At 45.7% G+C, this 13,273-nt stretch overlaps 1 protein-coding gene across 6 annotated transcripts in view; it reads left to right on the plus strand.

The window, feature by feature from the left end:
• The window catches only part of LOC133343906 (E3 ubiquitin-protein ligase NEDD4-like), a 99,919-nt gene that overhangs the window by 52,262 nt on the left and 34,384 nt on the right, over positions 1 to 13,273 (plus strand). The gene's annotated exons all lie outside the window — the stretch shown is intronic.

Genomic DNA, 13,273 nt, shown 5'->3' on the forward strand with positions numbered 1-13,273 from the left:
TATGGAAGGGGCTTTCCTCTGTTGGAAAACCACTGTTGACATCACAAAGTGGTATTGTAATTTTGGTGACCCCTGTGGCAGCCTTGGACTTGTACGTCTCTGACACACAGCCAGATCTAATCAGGTCAGATAATATTAATCCTGGTACTGTATTGTATGAAGCCTGTTTACATTGTGGACGCATGTATTTTAATGAGCAGCGTAGCATTCGTCAATTTGGTCTGCAGAAGCACCTGGAATTTGCTCATTATGAATCTCGAGCAGGGTTCTGCTAAATGCCTCTGTCAATCCAGGGTCTCCTTACTCAAACAATGCCATGGAGCTCATCTCTGGTGGGGCCCTGGGCCCCTGGTGGACATTCCAAATTCACTGTGGTGGTGGGGTCCATTCGCTCCGTACAATAACTGCTGACAACATTCCACACAGCGAGTGGTAATATTTTATCGATCCCAAAGGGATTTATCTTGGACCCATTGATCCCCAGGATTATGAACTGAACTTTCTTTATTGAGAGTCAATTATTCTAACCACAGTCCCAACAAAGGTTACGCATTGTATGTACGTATAATATCTGCGTGTATTAGTAGGCTTCTAGAGAGAACCACCACTGACTGAGACAGCTCAGCTGTGTGGTTGAGTCACGAGAGAGCGTCAGGGTGGGGGTCGCATTTATCAAACAAACAAACTTGAACGTTGTGCCAACAATTTAGCGAAAGTGTCCATGCAGGTTTCCTGTGAAGTCCCAAGCCCGTCAGCCTTCGGGGTAAAAATGAGAATCTGATTGATGCGGCTGCTGCGGCTGCTGCGGCTGCTGCGGCTGCTGCGGCTGCTGTGTGATTGATGGGGATATAAAAGATTTCGCGCGTCAACTGGCGGCCTGGCCACTGCCACTGACAGCAGCGCCTTGGAATTCCAGAGCGTGAGCGAGAGCACGTGTGGCTCGTAAAGTGAAGAACACATTGTAGCCCGGGAGGTCCTTTTATTGGGATTTTAGGCTCCGTAATGGGAACAGAGACATTATTTGTCGAGTCAATTCTGGGTTGTGGATTTTGAAAGTACTTTTACTCTTTTTATACAATTTTTATTTTTAGCGTAAATGCGTGTTTTTTTTTTATTTGGAGCCAAAGTTAATAATTTGCGTTTCCCCCACCTTAACAAAACAAAACTGCACGGTTCACGCGAGGCGGAGGCAGCCCCTGCGTTCGCGGTTGGTTCTACCTAAGGGCTTGATAAATACGGCCAATGCTAAACTCACGACGCCTATTGGTTCTTCCCAACTTTTTTCGCCTTTTTAATGTCCAGATTTTTTTTATTTTACACTTTTAAAACCCAAGTGTTTTTTTAGACAATATAGAAGCATCATATTGTTCAAATTCAAATAAATTGGCCCTTTTTGCCAGTATCAAGATATGGAGTGATACAAAAAAATGGCTTTACCTTTTCTGGAAATAAATCCAGGAGGTGTGAAGATGTTTTGGCAGCCTTTGGTCTGCAGCACTATTTGTGTTTGCATGTTTTTATCACAAGTATCTGTGGTGAATGCAGACTTAATGCCTTGTAATAGGTGTTGTCTATTTGGTGTTTGAACATCTTAACACCTCCTGTGCTTATGTCAGAAAGGGTAAAGCCTTTTTTGTATCATTCAATATTCAAGATCCTGATTGTGACATAAAAACTTCAACGTCCTACCTGTCAGACACATTTATTTGTCTTTTGGAGGTATGTTTGCTTAAAAAGTAAAAAAGCGCTGGGTTGGTGTTGCGTAATGCAGGTGAGTTTGTATCTCAAGGTACTTTATCCTGCAAGGGAAAGAACCCAGCTTCCGCTGACATCCTAACCCCAGGGTGGAGATGGAGCAATTCGTATGAATGCATGGGAGCCGTGAGCAGGTGTTGTCTTCAGTGCACTTGATAGTAGCACTAACACAACAACAACACATGCAGAAACCCTCCTTCCTCCGTGAGGTGTCCTGCTCTTCACTCTGCTCTGAGCATATTGAAGAGCCTCCTCCAAAGTGATTGGTAGGAAGCAGGCCATTCGAGTGAAACACTGTGAGAATTCCTGCTGTGCCTCACCAGTGATGGCTTCTAATTAAAATTATTATTCCGCTTGGTTACCCAGAAAAGGCTCACCGAGTCAACTTTCTATAAGCAGGGTCTAGGGAAGTGTTTTTGCAGCACGAGGCCATGATGATGGCTGTGCGTTTCCCATGAAGTAATTCTGAGTAAATGAGCTAATTTGGACCATGATGCCGACACAAACATCTACTCTTCTTGGACTGACTTAGTGGGATCTTTAACATCCACCTTAAAGCAGACGGGGCCATATTATCACAGTTAATGCACTTGCAGTTTTAACCAGGGCGGCCTGCTGGTGTTGAACTGCGAACGCTGGGCCAGGACAGCGGGAGGGGGTCGCATTGCAGGCAATGCCAGGGCGTGATAGATGTGGTGAGGCCTAGCCGGTGGTTCTCAAACAATGAGAACTTTCATATTTTACTTTTAACATGTCTTTGTAATACGTGAGACCTGGGTTCAAAACCCGCTGGTATGGAGAATGATTGTAACACATTCTTACATTTTAAATTGCGACGTAAAGAGCATTGGAAAAATCCATATTGGAATATCAGTTGATATGTGATAGTGGAGGGATTTATGTTGTTGACTGGCTAATGATTGGAATGGAGTCTGGCTTGGGGAGAGAGGGGTTTCGAGTGCCTTTGGAGGTTGTTGTTGTTGTTGGTCCACGAATGAAGCCGCACTGACAGGAGGCTTTTCTCCAGTGCAGGTGCAGATATGACTGGGAATGTTTTCGTGCTGTTTATTTTTAATCGCAGTAGTTGTCGCCCTTAGCAGCTTTTGAATGTTTGCAATAACATCGCTAACCTGCGGGTCACATTTACCTCATGACTGGGCCAGATGTCTAATGAGGAAGTTGGCCACAACACGCACACACACAGACACGTCCACCATAGCTACCCACGGCAGTGAGTAGGAGAGGACAAGAATGCCTTTTGTGCCCCTCTTGATTCTTCGAAGGGATGATGGCGGCGGCACCTGGCGAAAGCGTCGTCGTCGTGTGGATTGCCATGGCAACGCACGTGCACGCGTGCGCTTGCCGCGTGGTAGAGGGGCGCTGGCGGCCACGGCGTCGCGGAGAGAGCGGCGGCGGCGCCACCGCCGCTCGCGTCTCCCCGGCTATTTCTGGGGGGAGCGGCAGCCCCAACGGAGACCCGAGACGGAGGGCGGCGCGTCGACCGTTGGGGTTCGTTCCTCCTCCTCCTCTCTGGAGCCTGTGAAGCTGGCTTGGTGTCGGGCCAGGAGGGCCACGCTGGTGGAGCTTGGCAGAGCATTTTCTTTTCCGAAATGGATGCCGGTGAAGTCTTAAGGGGATGGGGGGGGGGGCCCTCGGCTCTGTCTGCATTTGACCTTGGCCCAATCTGTCCGAGTCGTTCTGCCTAGTCGGTACACGCACCATACGTAGCAAAAAAAAAAGGTGGTCGCTTGGATAATTAATTTCGTTGTTTTACTCTTTCGAGAGGGTTTCTCTCACGGTAGCCTCTACGCATCTTGCTGATATTTAAAAATGGCACTGACCGGTGTGAGCAAGAAGTGTGGTGATATATCTTGCTTATTAATATTTTATTTCAAATTTAACCTTCTAGTATATTGGATCTAACCAAGCGGAATAATGTTTTAAAAATGACTTTTCCGAAACGGCACCCGAGTAATAACATGAGACAGCCCAGATTTATGAGAAAATACAGAAGATGTGTTTTATTGGAAAATCCAGTAATATATGATCAGGTATTACAGTGCATTTCCCCATTCTAAATATAACAAAAAATATCCCAGTGCATCTTAACACTGATGTATTTCAAAGATGGTTGTGATTGAGTTTTGGCGATGCAGGGATTCTGTTTAAGTTCTATTTTTGCAGGAAGGTTTGCTACATATAGGGTTTATATCCAATTAAAAGCATGTGATGGTATGGGATAGTGTGAAATGACGCCCCTTTAGTGTAGATATCAGCGAGACGATTGTGACCTGCCTGTGTATAGTGCGAGTTTTCTCTTGGCACTCCATTTTCCTCCCACACAAACACTCCTAGGTGGCCAAATATCCCAAGCTGGACCTTAACAACAAAGAAATGTGACGTTATTATACAATGTGTGTGCATTACATCTTTGCTAGTGCCACGATACTTTGGTATTGCATTCTCTGCTGGATTCCAGAATCACCGCACAGTTTGCTTTGCAAATTTTGCACTGCATCCATGCGCTTTCAGAAGCACTTCTGTGGCCGTCTGGAACGCTCTTCCGATATTAAGACGCCACTGGAGCTATGCACTTTTAAATCATCATCTAGGTTGAAAACAAATTTTTTTAGAACTGCTTTTTGTGTTTGGTTTGTTGTCTTTCCCCGCCACCTCCGATTTATCACACTTGGCTATGTATGGTGCGAAAGAAGTTCATCATGCATACATACTCGACTTCCAAGGTCCATTCGTACAGTATCCCACTATCTGGCTTTAGGCTTTGGTCTATGACCTCTGGGTTCCACTTTTTTGCCCATCTCTGTAAGCTGTCCTCCATCCCGCACACATGCCCTACCCATTAGAACCCATACTTGCTCCTCCCCATTGCAGCCCGCGCTTGCTGATAACCGCAGTGCTTTCCGATCCAGCCAGCGGGCTCGGGTAGAGTGAGTGGATCATAAACGGAAGGTTGTGAGTTCAAATCCTGCCTGTGGCTTGACTCGTGAGAAAATCAACAAAATAACTGCTTTGTGTGTTTAGTGTGTCATTCCCCAGCACCTCCGATTAGCACGTTTGGCTACGTACGGTGCGAAATAAGTTCGATATACATAGATACACACATTTGCTGCCACCATAATTCCCACCACTGGCTTTAAACGAGAGAAGTGCCACCTCAATGCCGACTTCTTTTTTTGCTTTGCCATTGCAATTGGGTTCCACTTTTCCGAGATGCTTTGCGCTATCCTGCCATTGGGCTGCTTACATTCTGCACATGAGCCTATTTTCCCGAGTTATTTTGAAGGCGAGTTTTCAAAGGGGCGGTTGAGCACGACCTGAGGCCGAGGAGCTTCCAGCTCGCTTGACACATGCCCTGGTGACTCAAAATTCGGTGTGTGATTTCGTTTACACATATGGCCACTGCAAAGCACCCGGTCTCAAATGTTTGTTACGTTTTACATGGTTGTAATCGCTACGCATTTCTTTTGCAACATTTGATGCTGTCTCGTGGTGGTGTGTACTTGTGGTCAATGTCACATGGTCTTTAACATGTACTTAACAGCTGGCAGTGTCATTTAGTGGCACCCTGCAAATGCCCGAGTGGTTCCAGGAATAAAATTGTCAACACTCTGCAGACTGGCTGAGTGGTGAGTGTCCCCACCATGAGGTCTGCCCCAGCTGCCTAACGATTAACATTTGTTTAATGAAGATGCAACACACAAACAGCCAATGTATCCCTTTATTTTGTAGCCAGCTATATTTACGCTCCGGCTGTATCCCGCAGTTTGCCGTGAGTTTGAACAGAGAATCCTAATATTGGCCGCTGAGGGTTACGTGTTAAGTTTTTAAAGTTTTGTTCACGAGGAAAAAAAAAAGCCTCTAGCCTTTGAGTAATGTCACCGGAGTCGCTGCACTCCGGTGACGTTGAGAGCCGAGCGATGCCCCCACGCTTTCGGTGGCGTCGCGAGAGTGAGGTCAGCAGAGGGCAGTGGCCGTGCCTTACGACGACGCCACGGCCTCCTCCTCCTCTCTCATTCACGAAGCTGCACACCACAGACGCACGTCCGACCGTGCGTGCGAGTGCCCGAACACACAGAGCTTGGCCGCGTATCTGTGAAACAGGATCCATTTTATTTTTTGGGATACATTTTTTCTTAAGTGGCAGGCTTGGAAAATGTAGCTTTTCAAAATTCAAAGAGGCAAGTGTCCCATAAATAAACGCAGGCCATTTGTGAACGTCTCTGTACATGCCTTAGCTGTGCTTCTGAGCATACACAGGTGCTGCCTATGTTAATTGATGTTGGTTTGAGAAATTCCCGGTGGCTATGACCACTGAATGGCTTTGGCTCGTGGTAGTACATGCCTTTTTTGTTAGTTAAAAAAAATCTGTCGCGTGGACTACGGTGAATGTATCTGAATGTTTGTTCAAGCGTGTCGTTTCTCTTGCATGTTTTTTTGTACTCTACTTACACACCTACACAGCATTTGAAAACCAAAAAAATAAATACATTTCACACATTAATTTTAGCCCTTTCCCTCCTGGGAATTGATGTGCCCCCCCCCCCCCCCGGCAGCTCAATTACTATCGCCTGCGTATTCTCAGATGTGTGCTTTTAACCTAACGGTCTTTTTATTTTCCGATGTACACTTACAATACGTTGAAGTTGTAGTCGGGCCGCTGTGCAGGTGACCTCATGGGTGCCTAAATCTTTGTCCGGCGCATTGGTTGACGATGTTCCTCACTGATTGATCTCAGCCTCAACCCCCCCAACCCCCTCAAATCAAAAGCTCATAAAACCTTGCAGTGTTTGTTGAAATCAAGTTGGAGATAATGTATTGACACCACCTTGCATGGCTCCTTTAACCTGTTGGACATTCGCATTGATCGGATCCTGATAGGTTTCAGAGTCATTAAAATGGTTTTAATTCTCTGCTGAAAATGAAGCAAGAGATTGGCTCTCGTGAGGTTTTCCCTTGAGCACATGCGAGGCTTTAAAGCAGAATTTTAAATCGCATCCTTGTAAATTGCAGGTTATTTAATCAACACCAACTGCATAATGAATGCTATGCCGATATACCACAGTCATGTATTATACATTCACAGCTTTGCTTCATACAAAAGTGTCTTAATGTTGCACAGAGATCACTATTGGTTTCATTTTGACGTCGGTGCAGTTACCGCGTCGTTTAGAGGCAGGGTTATCGTTTATCGTTTTAAGGATTGCTTTAAAATTCTATTAAAAGGACGGCACGTTAACTGAAACTAACGGTGCTGCATATAGAGCAGCAGATTTAAAAGGAGTTTAATTTCTGCGTCCAATTACGCTTCGTACGGAGACCTGTTCATCACGGCTCGCTATTGACTGGTCCCTGTGCAATGCTCGAACGGCATGAGCTGCTTTGCATTTTTGGTGAGATTGGGTTTGCTTGCATTGTTTAGGAGTATTTTTAAGTACTGAAGAGTGAAAATAATGTGTACGTGTGTGGAAACAGCGTTTCGGGAAGCAGCGGCGTTCTGGTTCACACGCTGCGCTATAAACCCGCTGGTCTCACTTAAATTCCCGGCCACAGCTAAAATGAGTGGAAAGTGATATGTGAGCTTACCATTACTGTATTGACTGACCAGCGTGGTGAAGTATGCTAATACAACCCCCCCATGCCTGCCAAGGTATGGGAAGACTTTCATCCCACAGTGAATTGACATTCTCTAAGTTATCATATTAATATACTTTCTTGCAATTGTAAGCAATGTAATAATACCTAATTCAAGCACAGTACTTCATGCCATTAATTAAAATACAATTTCACAATGTATATTACATGTAATATGAATTCAAACAGCGAGGACTGGCTTTTTAGCTGTACCTTAACTTGTTTAACATAATGGGTTCATTGCCAAATATATTTTTACATTGTGGCTGAGATGAAGTAGAGATCACAATGCAATGGCCTACAAGGAGATATCGGATAAAGCCATATGCTCAATATTATTTCACTTTGTAAAATTCTATCATTTTGTCTGGTGGAAAAGGTACCGTGTGTGTGTGTTGTATCGGTGTTGCTGGGGGGACCACTGCTAACCTCTGGGCCTCGGTGTCCCCCTGGGCCCTGGGCCTTAGACCAAGCGAGGAGCCTGAACCCAGCCACCACCACATTTGCTGCAGCCATTCCCTGCAGCTGCATTGCTGCAGTGAACTTCGCGGGGTCTCGCTTATTTATTCTGCTTCGGTTCCATTTCAATGAAGCCAATTGAACCGAGCGGGACATTTTTCAGGCAAAATATATTAGCTCATTTTGAAAAAACTAAACACATTTCGTAATAGCCATGTTCATTATGGCCCAGTTCCACGGTGTGCTGTGGTTTATAACAACATATCACCGCAATGCTTCCCTGCTCAAGCCATACAGGACTGATAGCCCAGAGTCGGTGTGGGAACTTCCACATTCCAATGGTGTAGGTGTTTCTACCTCTGATGGAAAGCAAATATTCAGTTGCATCCTTAATTTATCGATTTTCTGCTAAATGTTTTGGTTACGATTGTGATTAATGCAAGGTACAATTTGAACTTAACGAGATTTGTTACTTTATAAAGCCATATTTATTTTATAGATCTCCTGCAGATGAAAAATAAGTGCCTGGGCAACAGCCACATTCTATTCATGTTCATATGAAATAAGAATGGATCTTGTTTGGGAACACAGCTCAAAACACGTAATAAACAGGCGCGGGTCTGTCCCATCTCCAAGATAAAGTACACACAAGTCCATAAAGCAGTGGGTGTTCCGAGTCGATATTTTCCAGCAGTATATTTTGTTTCTGTAAATGTGTCTGCTTTAAGATTTTTGACCCTAAATCTGCTTATAGCTGCAGAGTGAGGGCCGGGTTATGTAATCCGCTGGGGACTCAAACACAGCGGGATTACTTTCCAGCATTTGCTCCATGACGTGTGTCATGCTGTCCTTCATAGGTGTTCGTGAAGAGCACTTGCCCCAAAAGTCTCTTCTAGGCTATATGGGGGGGGGGGGGGGGAGACCTTTGTATTTGTAGAGACAAGAAGCATCGTAATAGTTCGCTGGATTTGAGTGGAGAGAGTGACAATGATTTGCGGTTCACATACTCAATCGTTTTATTAATTTCGAAACCGTGAGTGAGGCACGCATCTCACAGGTGAATGCATATACCATATGGTTCATGTGCAGCATTATGTAAGTTTATCTTCAAAGAGCATGTGTTCAAGGTCCCCTTTCCACATGTTTGGTGACTCAAGCTACCTTCAGCCATTTGGACAAAAGTTGCACATGCTTACATATGTATAGAGGATAGTGGTGAATTTCTCGCCATATTCATGTTTTGAATATTTCCTCTGTTTCAGGAAACATTTGTCTTAATAAAATGAGGTCTTACTTAAACATTTATTAAATCTAGCCATGCAGGGAGCCTATTAAGTTAATGTGTAAACACGAGCCCTGACATATATTATTTATATGCATTTTTACGGTAGTTAATGTTTAATTCCAAAATGAATGATCTGTTATAATGTCATTCTCATTATTGTGCTTAATTACCTGGCAAGAGTCGATTAAGCACACAAGAAGTTCCTTCTCAACGAACACGAGGAAGACGTTTCATCATTTACGTGCGGGGCTCCAACCGATACAAATATACTCATCAGGTTGTACATTTTGCTATTGTCGGAAAGTTCCAATAAATAATTAACGAGCGGATTTTACTTCGGAAGCCAATATAACCCCGCACAGAACGCCACTGGAGACTACGCACTGCTCATACGCGTCGTGTGGTTCACGTTGATTATTTCCTTTTGCTGCCAGTTCACAATCAATTCTATCCTGTCATGTGATGTTTAAAATCCGTGGTATAAGAATACTGTAGTACCATGATGTACGATAATTAATTAAATAATAGTTGGTACCATCATTTATCACAATTTTGTTGTCTTGGGCCACCGAATGACCTGGTAAAATTTTTGTCGCAAGACCCTCCACCGCGTGACGTCGCCAAACAAAATAAATCGTCGCGCATGCCACACGAGCGTTTAATCCGCCAGTCGTTAATGTTTCAGCGCGGCAGTAAGTTGAAGAGAAATTCTCACAACCAGATTTAGCGGACAGATTTGACTTTTCATCTGAAACTACATCAAGCATCTTAATGAAGATCTACGTGTTAATATGATGTGCTAACTTGGTCAACGAAGTAAAACAAATTACCGATGCAGGCTAAAATACTGTGAATTTTCTGAAACATCTGACGTAAAGGAACGCCTATTTTACTCCAAATGAAGAGGGAATGCCGTGAAATGCATGCCGAGGGGTGCTGTTGCACCTTGATCGCCTGTCCCGTCTCCATGATACCGCGTTTGTTGTGCTGCGTTTATCCTGGTTCGGCCCAATCAGTTTGGTCTCCATGGGCAGCACTGCACCATCGCCCTTTCGTTTCTCCACCTCAAGGTCTAGAAACTGACCCAGGCAATGCACACTTATTCCTGGCAGGAAGCCAGGCAAAGGTCAGGGAGGTGGATGGTAGGGAAGTGGATAAGCCCAATGCTTTTTGTAAACAATCCATTCAGAATCTTGATATTTTTTAACGTGTTCTCCGATATCATTAAAGTGACACGTGGATAATGTAGAGACACCACAACTCCACACTTGCGAGTGATTTGACTGAACTCGGGGCAGGAGCTCCGTACAATCCACAGAGACGAGCAAAGACGGTGGCCATGAACTCCCCGTGAGCCTGGTGGCAGTGTTGTTCCGAAATGGCTTACGGCGACGGTAGCTCATGGGAATTGTTTCGCAGGTCGTAAGGTGATGGGTGTGAGTTACTCTGCTCCTAAAGCCATCACTGTGAGGACACTGTGAAGACGCTCCAAACCAAAGTGAGCTTTGTAATTGCGAACCCTTTTCTGCAAGGTTTACTGGTGCTGGCGGCACACTAGCCGGGCCACCGTCAGGGTCAGCTCGCCACTCAGGAAACGCAGTGAAAGGGGTTCATTAGTTTGAATTCCACCTCTGTTACGGAACACTGCCTGGCATTATTTAAAGCATGTTAGCTGTAAGCGAAAAAAATCGCAAGGTTAGTCATTTTTTCATAGCATTACCCATATTCGACAAATGTTTATAAATGTACGCCATATTAAAAAAATATATATACGCTGACGAAACTCATATTATCCATGCGGTTACAGGGGAGGACCAATGTTACAGATCCTATCATTCTCGAGGTTAGTTGCCATTGTTACTCAACCCCCACGGGGCAAAGAATTGTGGATAAACTGGGTATTATTGGACGAATTTGCCGCACGACTCTCCATATCCGCGAAATGAGCGCGTGGTAATTCAGGGTATTTAAAGCACAACGACTTAGCGTGCGAGCGCAAACCGCCACATGGCAGTGGCTGGCACGCACAACGCTTGACCGTGATATCCATTGCCCCAACATCGGCTTTGCATTGCGATGCATTGCCTGGAATGTGGAGCACTGTGGAGAATAATAAGGGAAACGCGATCAACTAGCCGCACCGTTTGGGAAGCCGCTTAAACAGTGTGCGCCGAACGAGGGTTAAGAAAGGTCCACGCTCCTAATTAAATCTGCTGTTTCCATGTCTGTTTACAGAGAACACACTCTATTCTTAGGTTGCTATTTCTGGTGGCAGAAAAAGCAGCCGCCACTGTCCGGCCGCATAGCGCGGCGCTTCTAAACGACGCCGGCGGAGCCCCTGGCTTCCGCCGAGCACCTCTCGAGAGTGCCTGTGCCTCCAGAGAGGTCGAGCTGCTCGCTCACAGCCGCGGCTCGGCCTCTGCCTCGAGTGGCACGGAGAACGCTGCTGCTCCCCGTGCGGCAGACTCCACAATGCAGGAGTTGCCCGGTGGTCGCCGGTGCGGCGAGGAATGACTCGTTGGTGAAACGTTGAGACTATGTGAGAGGCACGCTGTGCGCTCTCACGCGCATTATTCTGCCTCTCGTTGACCCACGTAATTCAAACCCCCTGCCAGTGTTTTTCACCTGACTCCCAAAATTCCTCCCGTTTGTTATATAACTAATGTCCAGCACGTGAGCCGGCTTATTGTTATTTAGAGTCTTTTGAGCTCTTCATCAAGTTAATTATTTCCACTCCTCTATCTCCTTGGTGGTATTTGTTTTTCCCCAAGGGGGGGAGGGGGGGACCCCACTGCGCCACGCACGCCTCCGCTGTGGTGTGCAGTAGTTGACACCCCGCTGGACTTGCAATCCGGAGGTCGCCGGCGGTTCGATTCCATCTCCCAGTTTAGCCGTTGATATTGAGGGGCAAGTTTCTTCAATCCCCCCCCCACACCTGCACACCGCCTCTGTCCACCCACGGTATAAATGGGTTCGCCGGAGTTAGTTGATCAGCAGATCGTGTGTGATGGGGTCAAGTGTGCGTACTCGCACCTGTTCCAAGATGCGTGGCCTTTGTCGAAGGGTAGAGTAAATGCTCTCTGGAGGTGTCGTTAAATCAGCATTGTACACATTTATATTTACGCGATCTAACGCAAAAAAACCTTTATTATGGATCATGTTGGTCCCCAAAGCCTGCTACCTGTTAGAATGACCATGTGGAGGGGCTCCCCGGAGCTCCCTCCAGTGGAGGCCCAGACACTGGTTGTGGCAAGACATTGCAGGGCTATGCCTTTTAATTATCTCATGTAAAGTGCAGATATGCTTATTTAATGTGCCCTTGAGTGTTGCTGTTAAGCAATGCAACAATTATATCATCGCCACCAGTGCGGTGATGGAGCACACCTGTATGCCGTGAGCGCTGGTGGATCCACACACAGATGTTTGTGAAACTCCCTTCGAGTGGGCGTCGCCAAGAGAATGCGGTAGAACAAATGTGTGGACTCCACTTGTTTCCTCTGTATGGGATAGAGTGTTGCCCCCTCTCATGTGCGAGTTTGCTCTGAAATGTGAAGACTTGCATTCGTGGGCCGATAACAACCTTACATATGTAGAGAACTGCAGAGCATTGGGAAAATGTTGGTGCCGGCCGTCCTGGCGCTGCTTTCCCACCGGTGATTGTTTGCGCCTTTGCGTCGTTCCTTTCTTCGGGAGCGAGTGAATACTGCGCGTTGCGTGACGGTTGAAATTATGATTATCGTTGTCATGAAAACAACCCTCTCGGACAAACACGGTCCTGTTTGCAAGGTTGGCCTCGGTTGCATCACACTTTATTTGACAGCGCGTCAAATCAAGTGGAAGCGGAAAACCATTCATTGTGACAGTATATTGAGGCAAAGGGGGAAACATTGCAGTTTACCTTCTTGCGGACAGCGCAGCTCACAATGAAATAACAATCTGGATAATGCGGAGCTTAATAACAATAAACTCCACCTTTTGCGTGCCGATTTAGACACCCTCTTCATATATGCAATGCAATTCAAATGATCTTCCATGTAAATGAGGAGTGTGCAACAGGTTAATTGAGCTGGCCGAAATGAACATTCAAGAAAATGAAACTGAGCAGCTGGAGTAGTTTGAGTC

The sequence above is a fragment of the Lethenteron reissneri genome, chromosome 18 (assembly GCF_015708825.2).
Source record: "Lethenteron reissneri isolate LAM-NWPU_2019-01 chromosome 18, ASM1570882v1, whole genome shotgun sequence".
Lineage (NCBI taxonomy): Eukaryota > Metazoa > Chordata > Hyperoartia > Petromyzontiformes > Petromyzontidae > Lethenteron > Lethenteron reissneri.